We start from the raw sequence: 13351 nt of genomic DNA, 5'->3' as shown, positions 1-13351 counted from the left end.
TTGATGAGGAATTCGGTGTGTCATGAAGAAAATACTCTGAAGACTTTGAAGCATGAATATTTACTCTTTCCGTTTCATTTTCTTTATACTTGAGTCATAGGAACACCATACTATTAAAGGTGGTCGAGGTAAAAGTACGAAACGATTTTCCTCATGATGCACAACCCAAGCCTAAATCTACCAAAGCCTCAAAGGGAGGAATATGAGAGACATGGGGACTTTCACCACTGAAAGTTCCGACCGTTGCCGCGCCACGCGCCACCTCACAGATCTTATCCACCCAACGGTCATATTATTAAAGAGCATTTATGTCAAATCATATCCGGATGCTCCCAGGCTATAAATATCCCCCCTCCCACACAACCACTTGCTGGTTGGCTGCTCTAAGAGAAACTGGCGCTAGTCATTGAGAGAAACCCAAATTCCTCAGAGCTTTTGAGAGAAAATCATCAAGTGAGGAAATACCCCAAACACCAAACCCAAACCAAAAACAGAAGTGATTGAGCATCACTGAAGAAGTTGTTCCTGTGTGGAACCGATGCTTGTTACCTTTGAGGACTGTGTATCCTCCAGACGGTTAGGCGTTATGGTCTAGAGCATCTAGCAGTTAATTGTGGATCACCGGGTGACCGATTTTGTGAGGGTTTGGAAGTCTTCCCTGAAGACTTACCACGAGTGTTGGGCGAGGACTCTGTGTCCTTAGCTCAAGGAGAATATGGTACAGATTGTATGTCCCAGGACTGTGTGTCCTTTGGTTTCAATACCAAGCCGCTCCGAACCAGATGTACAACCGTGACAGCAGTTGGAACTAGGTCATCAACAACTGTCTTCATCAAGCTACATGTTCTATTTCTTCAACCTTCTCATTTCCTAAATTGTATGTTGAAAACTTTCATCTGTATTGTTTGAAGAATTTTCCTGAAGACCTTCTCTGAATTTCCTCAACCTCAAATTCCTCACTTGAGTTAATCTTCACCTGCTTACTCTCTATTTGCGAACTGTGGAAACCGAATCTCTAAATTCTCATCGAGTACTTTGTTGTAGACGTTTTTGCACACCTCATCATGTACTATTTTTGCCGCACTCAGTTCATGACTGAGGCCTTTCCTCACTAGGAATTTCCTCAGTGATGAAATTATAAAAATCTTCTATTCACCCACCCTCTAGTCGATATAACGCACTTTCAATTGGTATCAGAGCAAGGTACTTCCTTGTTCTCTGTGATGTTGGTTTAACCACGTGGAGTTTTAGTTATGTCGACCGTAGGTATGATCAAGGTTACTACAGGATGTCCTACCTTCGAAGGAAAGAACTTCCCCTACTAGAAGACCGAGATGCAGATGCATCTTCGAGCAATTGACAATGATCTCTAGTATATTGTGGAAAATGGTATTCCCTCCATCACTTCTACTATTGATGCCGCTAATGTGAAGATGTTCAAGCAACTTGACTCGCAAGCGAAGAATATCATCTGTGGCCATCTAAGCAAAGGTTTGTATGGCAGAGTGAGTGCTTTAGGCACAACTAAGCTTATCTGGGATAGGCTATCCAAAGTCAATGAGGGAGTCTGAACACAGCATGACTCTTGTGTCGATGTTCTTCGCAATCTCTTCAATCGCTTCAAGAGGTTTGACAATGAAAGCTACCAAGATATCTTTGATTGCCTCACTAACATCTCAAATGAACTGCAAGCACTCGGGGCTAGAGACATCACTGACCATGAAGTTGTGAAGAAACTGCTACTATCTCTTGATCCATCATTTGACACACTGGTTCTGATGATTCAAGAACGAAGAGACTACAAGATGCTTGATCCTCCTGGTATACTTGAGAGACTCAATAATCATGAATTCCAACAAGAAGAAAAGAGATCTGTATGGACCAAGCTACTCAAGACCTCGTGCGCTCAAGGCTAAGGCTATTTCCTCATCTAAAGAAGAAGACTCGGATTGCAGTCTTGGCGACCCTGAAGAACTTGGACAGGAACTTGCAATGCTCATAAGGAAATTTTAGAAGTGAAAAAAGCGTGGCGAGTTCGGAAAGTCTTCAAGAAAATATATGAGGAAATCAGAATCTTCATCTGAGGACCACAAGAATAGAACCTGCCACAAATGCAAGAAATTTGGTCACTACATTGCTGATTGTCCTCGCTGGGTTTAAGAATCAAGGTAGAAGAAATACAAGGTTGAAAGTTCTGATGACTCGAAGAAAAAGAAGAAATCTTCAAAATCCTCATCTTCAAAGTCCTCATCACACAAGAAGACCAGTTTCATAAAGGCTAGGGAACTTATTGGCAAGGAAATGGATTCTGAAAAAGAATCTGAGGAATGTGATGAAGAGGAAGGTTCTGAACTGGAGTCGGAGTTTGGTGTGGCATGTCTTGCACTTGCTACCACATTCATCAGCAAGTCAATCTTCAACCTTGAAGAAAATAACAACACTATCTACACTGATGAATATGCCGATGACTTTGCTCCAACCTATTGCTTCATGGCAAAAGGTTCAAAGGTACCAAACCACACTTCCTCCTCTGATTCTAGTGACTCTGAACCTGATGATTATCAAAAACCCAGTGACTATAAACTTGCCAACAGTCCACTAAGCAACAAAGTGCCATTGAAAAGCTTCAAAAACTTCTAGGCAAAAGTGATGATCTACTGAATCGTACTCAAGTCCTCATTCAAGATGTAAAAAGTCTTCAGTCTAGATTTGACAGTCTTCAAGATCGTTATGGCACACTCTTGGCTGATCGTGAGAAACTTCCCTACGAATTTCTTCAAAGGAAGCTTGATCTTGAGAGGTTAAGAATGTCTCATGATGATCTTCAAATGGAAAATGATTCATTGCTTCCTCAACAGATCAGTACCTCTCAGGTTGAATTCATTCCACCGTGTCTAAAATGCATCGAGCGTGAAACTGATAATTCTTCACCAGAATCATCAAATGCTTCTATCGCTACGAATTCTTCAACTGTTTGTGTGGTATCAAATTCTTCACTTGTGGAAACCACAAATGCTACTGTGGAAAATGCAGGATTGAAGGAATTGTATGTGACACGCATATACAAAAGTCTCAAAGGGCATAAAACCCTTTGCGGTGTGCTCAAAAAGCAGATTCTGAATAGGAACCCGAGGAAAGAAGGTATTGCCTTCGAGAGGAAATTGAATGTTGATGGATCATACTGGAAACCTGAGCAGTACCCCAAAACCTCATGGGTTGCTGCTAAAGGCCCTCCCATTGATCCATCCACTCTAACAGGATCTGCATGTGAAAATTCTTATTCCTCTAATGATTCGTTTGACTCCAACTATAAACTGTTCAAAAATCAATCTGGTGAAGTATTTGCTCGATGTTTTGGAACTAACTCCACGAATGGACCACCCTTGAGGAAAATCTGGGTTCCCAGAATATGCTTGGAAAATCTTCAGGTAAATGTCCTCATGACACGACCTATGAAGAACCAGAACCCCACATCAAATTCCTCAGGTGGACCGAAGTCTTCATGAGGATAAAGTTCCTCAAATGGTCAAAATTATGCTCCTACTCAGACTAATGCTTCTGATATGCAGGGAAATTATAAGGGACATGAATATGAGCATTATTCCTCAAATCATTATGTTCATAAGTCCTCAAAGAATTTCTCTACCTATTCATTTGAGTACTCTAACCCCCCTACTATGAAAAATAAGTGCATTAGCTTCAATGCCTCCATTCTCATATGGTGCTCGCAGGATGATGAACTCTTAGCCACCCCTTGAAATATCGGTGGTGAAGGATACAAACTAGTCACTTCTGCAGGTCAGGTCTCTAGATGAAAGTCATCATTTGAAGAATTTGCTGGAGACCTGAGGAAATTCCTTGATTGGACGCAAGCTAAAAATGATGAAATGATAACATTTCACTCATCCTCCACTTTACTATTTATGATGAAATTCTTATGTGATGAAATTGATATCATATTATTCAAGTCTGAAGCATATGAGATGGTAAGCTGTACTAATTCGTTTGCAGGATGACAAACCCAAGAATACGAAATGGGTTCTTCACAATGGTTGCACAAATCACATGACTCATGATAAAAGCTTATTGATGAATATGCCACTGACTCCATCACCACTGAAGCAAATCACTTATGCTGATAAAGGTAAAAGCAAGGTATTGGTACATGGTAAAGTGGCTATCTCCAAGGACCGGCACATGGAGAAAGTCATGCTTGTCGAATCCCTTGGGTTTAACCTCATGGTAGTCTTAATGCTTTGTGATCTTGATATGATTGTCATCTTTGGAAAATATAGATGTATAGTCATCATGGAATCTGATAAATCCAAAGTCTTCGAAGGCTTTAGGAGAGGAGATTTGTATATTGTTGATTTTTCACAGGTCGTCAACCAGCCACATGCTTACTAGCAAAAACCTCAAAAGGATGGCTATGGCATCGACGACTTGGTCATGCAGGCATGAGGAATATCCGTCAAATTCCTCAAGGACCATCTCTGCGGTGCTTGTGATTATGGAAAAATAGCCAGATCCAAACACCCCTTGAAGACTATCATGACTACTACTCGTCCGTTTGAATTGCTTCACATGGATCTGTTTGGACCTACTCATTATGCTACTCTAACCAATGCAACATCTTTATATGGCTTTGTCATCGTTGATGACTACTCTCGCTATACTTGGGTACACATCATTCTGTACAAAACTGAAGTGCAGGAAGTCTTCTATGGATTTTTCTCAAGGGCCTCGACGAACTTCAGCGCCAATATCAAACACATCAGGAATGATAATGGGACAAAATTCAAAAATACTGGTCTTGATGACTATCTTGATGAACTTGGTATTACTCACGAATTGTCTGATCCTTATACTCCTCAACAGAATGGCGTCGTTGAACGCAAGAACAGGACACTGGTTGAAATGGCACGGACAATGCTTGAAGAATATTAGACTCCTCATCGCTTCTGGCCTGAAGCAATCAACACTGCTTCCACATCATCAACAGGGTATATCTTCACAAATTCCCCAAGAAAACCTCATATGAACTCCTCTCTGACAAGAAACCGAATGTAAGTTATTTCAAAGTCTTCGGTGCAAAATGTTGGATTAGAGATCCTCATCATAGCTAAAAATGTGCACCCAAAGCACATGAGTGTTTTATGCTTGGTTACGGAAAAGACTCGCGCACCTACGTAGTCTTGAACACCTCTCACAACAAGGTTGTTGAAATTGTAGATGTGCGGTTTGATGAAACTAACGGCTCGCAAAGAGAGAAACTGCGTCCTGCGCCAGATAAACTGACTTCTGATGAAGCCATCAAGACCAAAGCTACTGAAGATATCATTCCTACTAAGGAACAACCCTTTGTTGAAGAAGTCGTCCCCAACACTGAGGAAATTCAAGCAGGTGCACCTGAGGAAAATGCTACGGATCAAATTCCTCAGCCCAACCAAAGTCTTCAACGAGCTCATCCAAGGAGTGGAAATGAAGTGAAACTTGACAAAATCCTCGATGACATCAATGCACCAGGTCCTCTCACTCGCTCAAAAGCTTACGTTTAGTTAACTTTTGTGGCCATTTCTCGTTTGTGTCTATCACAAAATCCTCAAAAGTTGTTGAAGCCTTCATGGAACCTGAGTGGATTCAAGCCATGCAAGATGAACTTCTTCTGTTCAAGCTAAATGACGTATGGGACCTCGTCAAAAGACCGGATCCTCGCAAGCACAATATCATCGGCACAAGTGGATCTACCGAAACAAGTAAGATGAGGATGGTGTGAGGAACAAAGCACGTCTTGTAGCCCAAGGTACACAAAGGTTGAAGGAATTGACTTTGATGAAACTTTTGCACCAATTGCTAGACTTGAAGCTATTCGAATATTACTTGCTTATGCTAACCATCACAATATTACTCTATATCAAATGGATGTAAAAAGTGCATTCCTCAATGGTAAGCTTGAGGAAGAAGTATATGTTGCTCATCCCCCAAGTTTTGAAGACCCGACGCATCCTGACAAAGCCATTAGACTCAAAAAGGCACTCTATGGCCTCAAGCAAGCCCCTCGGGTGTAGTATGATACATTGAAGGAATTCCTCATGAAGAAAGGCTTCAAACCCGGTTCACTTGATCCTACTCTTTTCACAAAAGCCTATGACAATGAACTATTTGTGTGCCAAATATATTTCCACGCATTATTTTTGGTTGTACTGACAAACGTTACATTGATGAATTTGCCTACATGATGGGTGAAGAATATCAAATGTCCATGATGGGGGAGCTGAAATTCTTCTTAGGTCTACAAATTCAGCAACAATGCAATGGCATCTTTATATCACGGGAGAAATGCCTCAAGGATGTTCTGAGGAATTTCGACATGCATGAATGCAAAGGCGTCAAGATTCCTATTCCTACCAACGGCCACCTATGCACTGACGAAAATGGTATAGATTTCAATCAACAGGTATATCGTTCTATGATTGGTTCTTTATTGTATCTATGTGTACCTAGGCCAGATATTGTGCTTAGTGTTTGCATGTGTGCACATTTTCAAGCAAAACTGAAGGAATCACACCATAAGGTTGTGAAACATATTCTTCGATATCTAGCTCAAACACTAATACTAGGATTATGGTACCCCAAGGGCTCAAACCTTCACCTCGTTGGATATTCTGAACCTGATTATGCTGGTGACCGTGTGGATCGCAAGTCAACATCAGGAACATGCCATTTCCTCAGAAGATCATTAGTCTGCTGGTCCTCAAAGAAGCATAACCGTGTATCACTCTCCACTACCGAAGCTGAATACATGGTTGCACTATCTTTCTATGCTCAACTACTATGGATGAAGCAAACCCTCAGAAACTACAACATCAACATGAAGAATGTGCCCCTCTACTACGACAATGACAGTGCAATGAAGATCGCCTACAACCTAGTACAACACTCAAAGACCAAGCACATCCAGATTCATCATCATTTTCTTCAACACCATGTCCTAAAGGGCAATATCATCATCGACCATGTGAAGACTGATGATCAGCTAGCAGATATCTTCACAAAGCCCTTGGATGAGAGAAGGTTTTGCAAGTTGCGGTCTGAGCTAAATATCCTAGAATCTTCAAATGTCTTATAAATATAAATACATCCTAACACTTATGCAAAATTGATGACTTAAATGTGCAAAACACAAAGTAACGATTTTGTTCTATCAATGAAGAATATCACTCTAAGTGTGAAGAAATCACTGAAGAATTTGGTTCTCACGGCCCTACTACAATTGTACGCGGCGCCTGAAATCATAATTCTTATAAGGTGGGTCACGCCACCACCCAACTTTGAAATTCTTCAAGTTGGAAATTCTTCAATCTAAGAATTTTCAAAACTTCCTAAAAAAATTCAAAGTTTTCAATATTTTCAAATACTTCAAAACATTTTGTGATGATCTTCATTTGACTATATATATATATATATATATATATATATATATATATATTATAATGAGGTTTCAATGTCCTCAACAGCATTCACTTATTGCTCAGTCTTCAAGTTGGTATTTCTTCTAAGTGAATGTGATCGGACCCGCCTCCCCTCTATTATAAGCTCAACCCAGTCTATTTTCAATTCTTCATATGCATTCTGTTTGACACTTGTTCAAAATCCTCACTAGGTCCTTGTCAACTAAGGACTTTGAAACAAAATCCTCAAAATTCAAAAATTTATTATTAACGTTACTATAGTAACCGCACCCACTACTCATGAACGGATAACCACAATCTCCACCGCTTCGATCATGGGTAGCACGTGTCATGCGGAGGCGAAGGGGCAAGGGCTGTTCCGTTTGAAGTTTTTGCTTCAGACCAGTTTCACCTGAGCTATAAATAGGACGTTACCCCCCCCTCAGTCAAAAACTCTTCCTCCCCCTCGTCTTCTCCGCTCGAGCTCAAAACCTAGCGCTGCTGCTAGCATCTTCGTCGCTGCTGAAGAAAAGCTTCACTACCTCGCCCTCGCCGTCGCCGGACTCAAGACGACTGCGGAACATCTTCCTGCGCCGCCACCGTAGCTGTCTTCAGTCGCAAAGTTAGGGCACTTAAGATCTGGACCGAAGGACTTCTACTTTTACTGCTCCAGTTCATCATGTTCTTCACACGGGGTAATTAAAATCCTATTTTACTATGCATGTTGATCTATTTATTATATTAGGAGTTGTGAAATCAGTTTTTCCTCAGAAAATCTCTCAGTTGTGCACACCCATGTCTAGTACACTTGAAGAATTTCACTAAGCCACTAAATTCTTCACGAGATTCCTCAATTGTGTAAATTTTTGAATCTGCACAACTCGGGAACCCAAGATCAGAATGCTTAGTCAAAATTCCTCAACTTAAGAAATTTTTAAATTTCCTCAAATCTGAGAACGCATATGACCTCACCAAATTCTTTGCACCTATACTCTGTTCACAGGTACAAAATGCCAGCTGATGAATCACTATGTTGTCATAACTTAACTCATTTGCAGCATTTCTAGAAGAAACATTACCTGTGTCCTCAGAATCATCAAGAATACAAATTCTTTAGCAAAAACCTCATCCAAAGAAAATGGAGGAAGACAGAAAATAGAAGGGTGTCAAGAAGCTGGAACAAAACAACGCCTTTGAGATACCTAAAGATATATGCTGAGTACTGCACGCCAGATGAAGAAATTCATGGCAAAGAGACTATAGCTAAACGCAAGATAAGGCTTCAAAATATTGACCGCAGATGGGTGAAGGAGTGGAAGGAATATAGATATGTCAGTCCAAAATATGACAAGAAGTTTGCCCTCAAACCTCTGTGCAAAAGGTTGCCAAAGGCAGATCAACAAGCAGCACATCTCTCAAGTGTAGCCACAATTGAGGATTATCCTGATGAAAAAGACAAGTATTTGTCAAAGCTGAAGAAAAAGGCTAAAGTTGTTGTAACAAAATGCAATGAGGACTCTCGTGCTGCAGCTACAACTACCACTTCTTGTGTTGCGGAGGCTTCTGCTACAAAAAACCTCAGAAGAAGGCTCTGTTGAAGAAAGCAAGTCTCAAACCAAAACCCTCATCGGTAGTATCAAAAGAGAAAATTCCTCAGAAAATTGCAATAACTGCCAAGTCTTCACCTCCTTTGCAGTCACATCAGACTGAGAATCCAGGTTCCTCTGTACCATCAGCAACAGGCTCAGCTTCAAAATCTTCACCTGGTCTCTTGAAGACTAAAATAACTCCTAGTAGAGGTACCATTCCAAGTCCAAGCAAAGTCGTCAATATTCCTTCTGCATCAGAAGGAAGTGAAGAATATGATGATGAAACTCTTCAAGCCATCATCAGCTACTGAGAGCACCATTCCCCTCGCACTGGATCCTGAAGTACTGTATGAGGATCCAAACACTCCAATTGATGACTTGAAGCTTCCTCCTGGAATAAGTCATATGGTTGCTTCATTCATCAATGAAGCAAAATGGAAGGATCGTTAAGCCAAACAAGTTAGGCTTGCAAAGATTAAAAAGGAGAAATAATTGAAGCACAACCTCCTTAACATGTCACCTGAGAAACTTGTTTCTACTCTGGCAGAGCTAAGAACTCTCACTGACAGATAAACAAGTCTTCATGTTGATCAAAAGGGTGTCCAAGTGCAATTTGTTGTCACAGCCCTAGCTTTCATTTGTTTGCCAAGCATTCATGCATGCATTATAAAAACTTTGATGTTTAAATAGGAAGAGATCAAAGCCCCAAATGTTTTGATCATTTGACAAGAAGTCAATAAAAAATTAATACCATAAAAGGAACCAGAAAAATGTTCCAAATTCTTGGCAAAATAGTGTCATAAGGTAAATTTGTCAAACCAAAATTCTAGGCCACACGAACTTTTTAAAAAGGATTTTTGAGTTGAGTAAATAGCTATTTGGAATGGAATTATTTTGATTCCTTCTATTTTAAAGTTTCAAAAATGTTGAAACTTTTATGTGGCATTATTGTCTCTGTCACCTAATAACATATTTGGGTTTTATATTTGGTCAAACTATTTATTTTAAATCCTAAAAGTAAATGCCAGAAAGAAATAAAAGAGAAATGAAAAAAAATAGAAAAACTTACCTGTCGCCACCCCCTAGCCCAGCCCACCAGAGGGGCCTCTCCCCTGTCGTCTTCCTCCTCGTGCCAGAAGGCAGAGGAGAAGGAAGGCACGACGCCCTCGCCACCTCCTGCTCGCGTGGAGCCTCCTCCTGCGTCCACCGAGCCAGCGCACGAGGCCGTCCCCCCCTTATCCTCTCCTCCCCCTGCTCTCTGCCTCTCCTCTCGTTCTCTGCCCCTGCTCTGCCCGCCGCCATTGCCGGTCCGCCCGAGCTTGTTGCAAGCTCCACCCCGGCCACCCCTCGCCTCCCTAAAGAGCTCCACTCCTCCGCCTCGATGAGCCGCATCCCTCCATCATCTTCTCTGAGCACCCGAGCCCCCATAGCGTCGCCATTGTCGCCGTTCTTCCTCCGGCCACTGGATCTCGCCATCGACGAATCGCCGGCCAGAGAGCCCCTCCAACCTCGCCGACTCCAGGAATGGAACCCCCATGAGTCACTCGTTGCCGGCGCCTCTCTCGGCCACCCTAGCCCCAGCCGACGCTCCCGTTAGATCGGGTGCTTCACCAGCTCGCTGTAGCCGTCAACCACGCTCGATTTGGACCCCTGTAGCGAAAAATAGCACAACTTCGGCGAGCCCTCCACCGCGGCTCAGTCGCCGGCGACCTCCCTCCGGTAGCCGTCGACCTGGACGACCATTAGCACTAATTAACCCCTTCCCAAGTCGCTGCCAAAGGGACCCACCAGTGAGTCAAACCTCACTTGGTGCGGGTCAGCGCGGATTAGTCTTCGGGTCACTGACCAGTGGACCCCACTGGTCAGGTTGACATGGACCCGGCTGGTTGACCTGCTGACGCAGGGATGACATCAGCCTGACGCAGTAATACTTTTCTGATTTAATTTAATTCCATAAAATTGCTAAAACTTGTAAAAATCATAGAAATTAAAGTATAACTCTGATGAAAATAATTTATATTTGAAAAAGTATCATAAAAATGCAAGGAATCCATTGGTGGAATTTATACACATGTTTGACCATTTTAACCTTGCTGAATATGAAAAATTCATAATAGGCTTATAAAGGATATAATTGGATTCTGAAAATGATTTATATAGATCAAATAAACTTCTTTCAACCTGTGATCACTTGCATTAGATGAAATCAGCATCATGATAACTTGCCATGCTCATGCATCGTTGTGAAGCATTTGCCGTGATTAATTTATTTTGTTTGATCTGTCAATAGACCTTGTGAGATGTAGTTATCACCGACATCGAAGAATAGATGAGTTCTTCCGATCAAGAGGCAAGCAAAACCCCTTTGAACATTCCGACAAAATCCTATTCTCTCGCTCCTGCTCTCATTTCTATGCATTAGGAAAAGATGATTCAATTGATAGTTGTATTACGATAGCTGCACCTATTCCTTTGCATGACCTGATTTTGATCATAGTAAATAGCTAAACCAATGCAACCTAGCATACCTGGTAGATGCTTGAGTCATATGTGCTTTACCCTGTTATGCATGCTATGCTTAGGTTGAGTTTGGTCCGAGCATCGGAATGATGTATTGGAATGATCATGTCCTATTGATCAGAGTTAAAGATGCGAAACTGTTTTGGTAAAGGTAGCGATGACAGCCCATGTAGGAGTACATGGTGGGTTGTCTCATTGTCGCCGCATATAGGACCTCAGATCTTGTGTTGGTGCTCCAAGACTAGCTACTACCGCACATTGGGTTCCGGTAACTCGACCCCTCTCGGCCTATTAACTACTCTGTTCTCAGTCCAGAAGTGGCAGTAGTTCGAAACGTTCATAGGTTGTGGCACGACCTGCTAAGTGGATGAACGGCCCAGTCGGGACCGGCTTGGGGCCCTGCTCACATCGTTTGAGGCCATGTTGGAAACCTCGGCCAGACTTCCATTATGGGTTCCAACTCAGATAGGCGACTATCTTGGGTGTGAGTCTTAGTAGGTTAACGTCCGTGGCTGGTTTCCGCTTGAAGGTTGCCGAGGTGCTGGTTTTATGTGCACTTGGCAATAAGTGGCGGAAGCATGTGTGACGAAGTACACCCCTGCAGGGTATCTATCTATTCGAATAGCCGCGTCCTCAGTTATGGACTGCTTGGATACTTACATGGTTCATAGATAACTTTAGTGGTTACTCCAAAATAGTCCAGATAAGTGTGAGTGCTATGGATGGCCTTCTCGTAGGATGACGAGAGAGGATCCATGGTGGTGTATTGATGTGGTGGTTATGTGGACTCATGTGCGCTCTCTCGTAAGGAGGCGAGAGAGATAATAAAACTTTGTTGTAGAATAGGTCAGCCAAAGGTCAAAGCTGGCTTCTCTGCAATAAACCCCACAATTCTGTTCATTGATACTTGACGCATACGTAGTTAGCACTGATGTAAGACTTGCTGAGTACCTTCGTACTCACTGTTGTTTATTTACATTTTTTGCAGAATAGACGCCTCTCTCTCTACGTTATCTCTTGACATTAACATCGATGGTTTAGCTTGGGAACCCAGACAGTGATCTGGCTCCTATGGTAGGGTCGTTGTAGCTTTGAGGCTCTTCCAGACGCTTTTAGTAGATGTCTGTACCCAGACATGTAACTTCCGCTTGATGCTTGTATGCTTTGAATGTTGGGTCATGTGACCCATTCTTTTTGTAACATTAAACTATGTTGACTCTTCGGAGTCTATTAAATAAATGATGTGTTGTAGAGTTATGTTGTGATGCCATGTTGTATCTACAGATATCGTGCATATTGTGTGTATGCTTGCAATGCATTGATATGTGTGGGATTCGACACCTAGGTGTGTGCCTTGAGTAGTACTCCATACCGGGAAATGCCTCTTTGTGTTTCCACCGAGCCTTGGTAGCTTGCTACTGCTCTGGACATATGGATTGACCGGCATGTATCCTTCTTGGTTGTTGTGTCTGTCCCCTCGGGGAAATGTCACGCGGTGTAATGGAGTCCCTGTAGCTTTCTACAACTCGTTTACACTCGCTGATGGCCGACACCTGCCTTGTTGGGTTATGTATGCCTGTCCCTGTACGGATGTGCCACTTGGGTTCATAACTAGCCATGTCGACCCAGGTTCTTTGACATATGATTGCTGGCAACATAGTCATATACGTGAGCCAAAAGACGCAAACCGTCCCGGCCAAGGTAAGGTGGCAACCGGGGTGATTACCGTGCGTGAGGCCACAAAGTGATATGATGTGTACATGCTAGAGTTGTATGGCTTAGGATCGGGGT

This window comes from Hordeum vulgare, chromosome 4H (genome assembly GCF_904849725.1).
Source record: "Hordeum vulgare subsp. vulgare chromosome 4H, MorexV3_pseudomolecules_assembly, whole genome shotgun sequence".
Lineage (NCBI taxonomy): Eukaryota > Viridiplantae > Streptophyta > Magnoliopsida > Poales > Poaceae > Hordeum > Hordeum vulgare.
The sequence above is the reverse complement of the archived record's forward strand: the minus strand, read 5'-3'. Positions refer to the sequence as shown.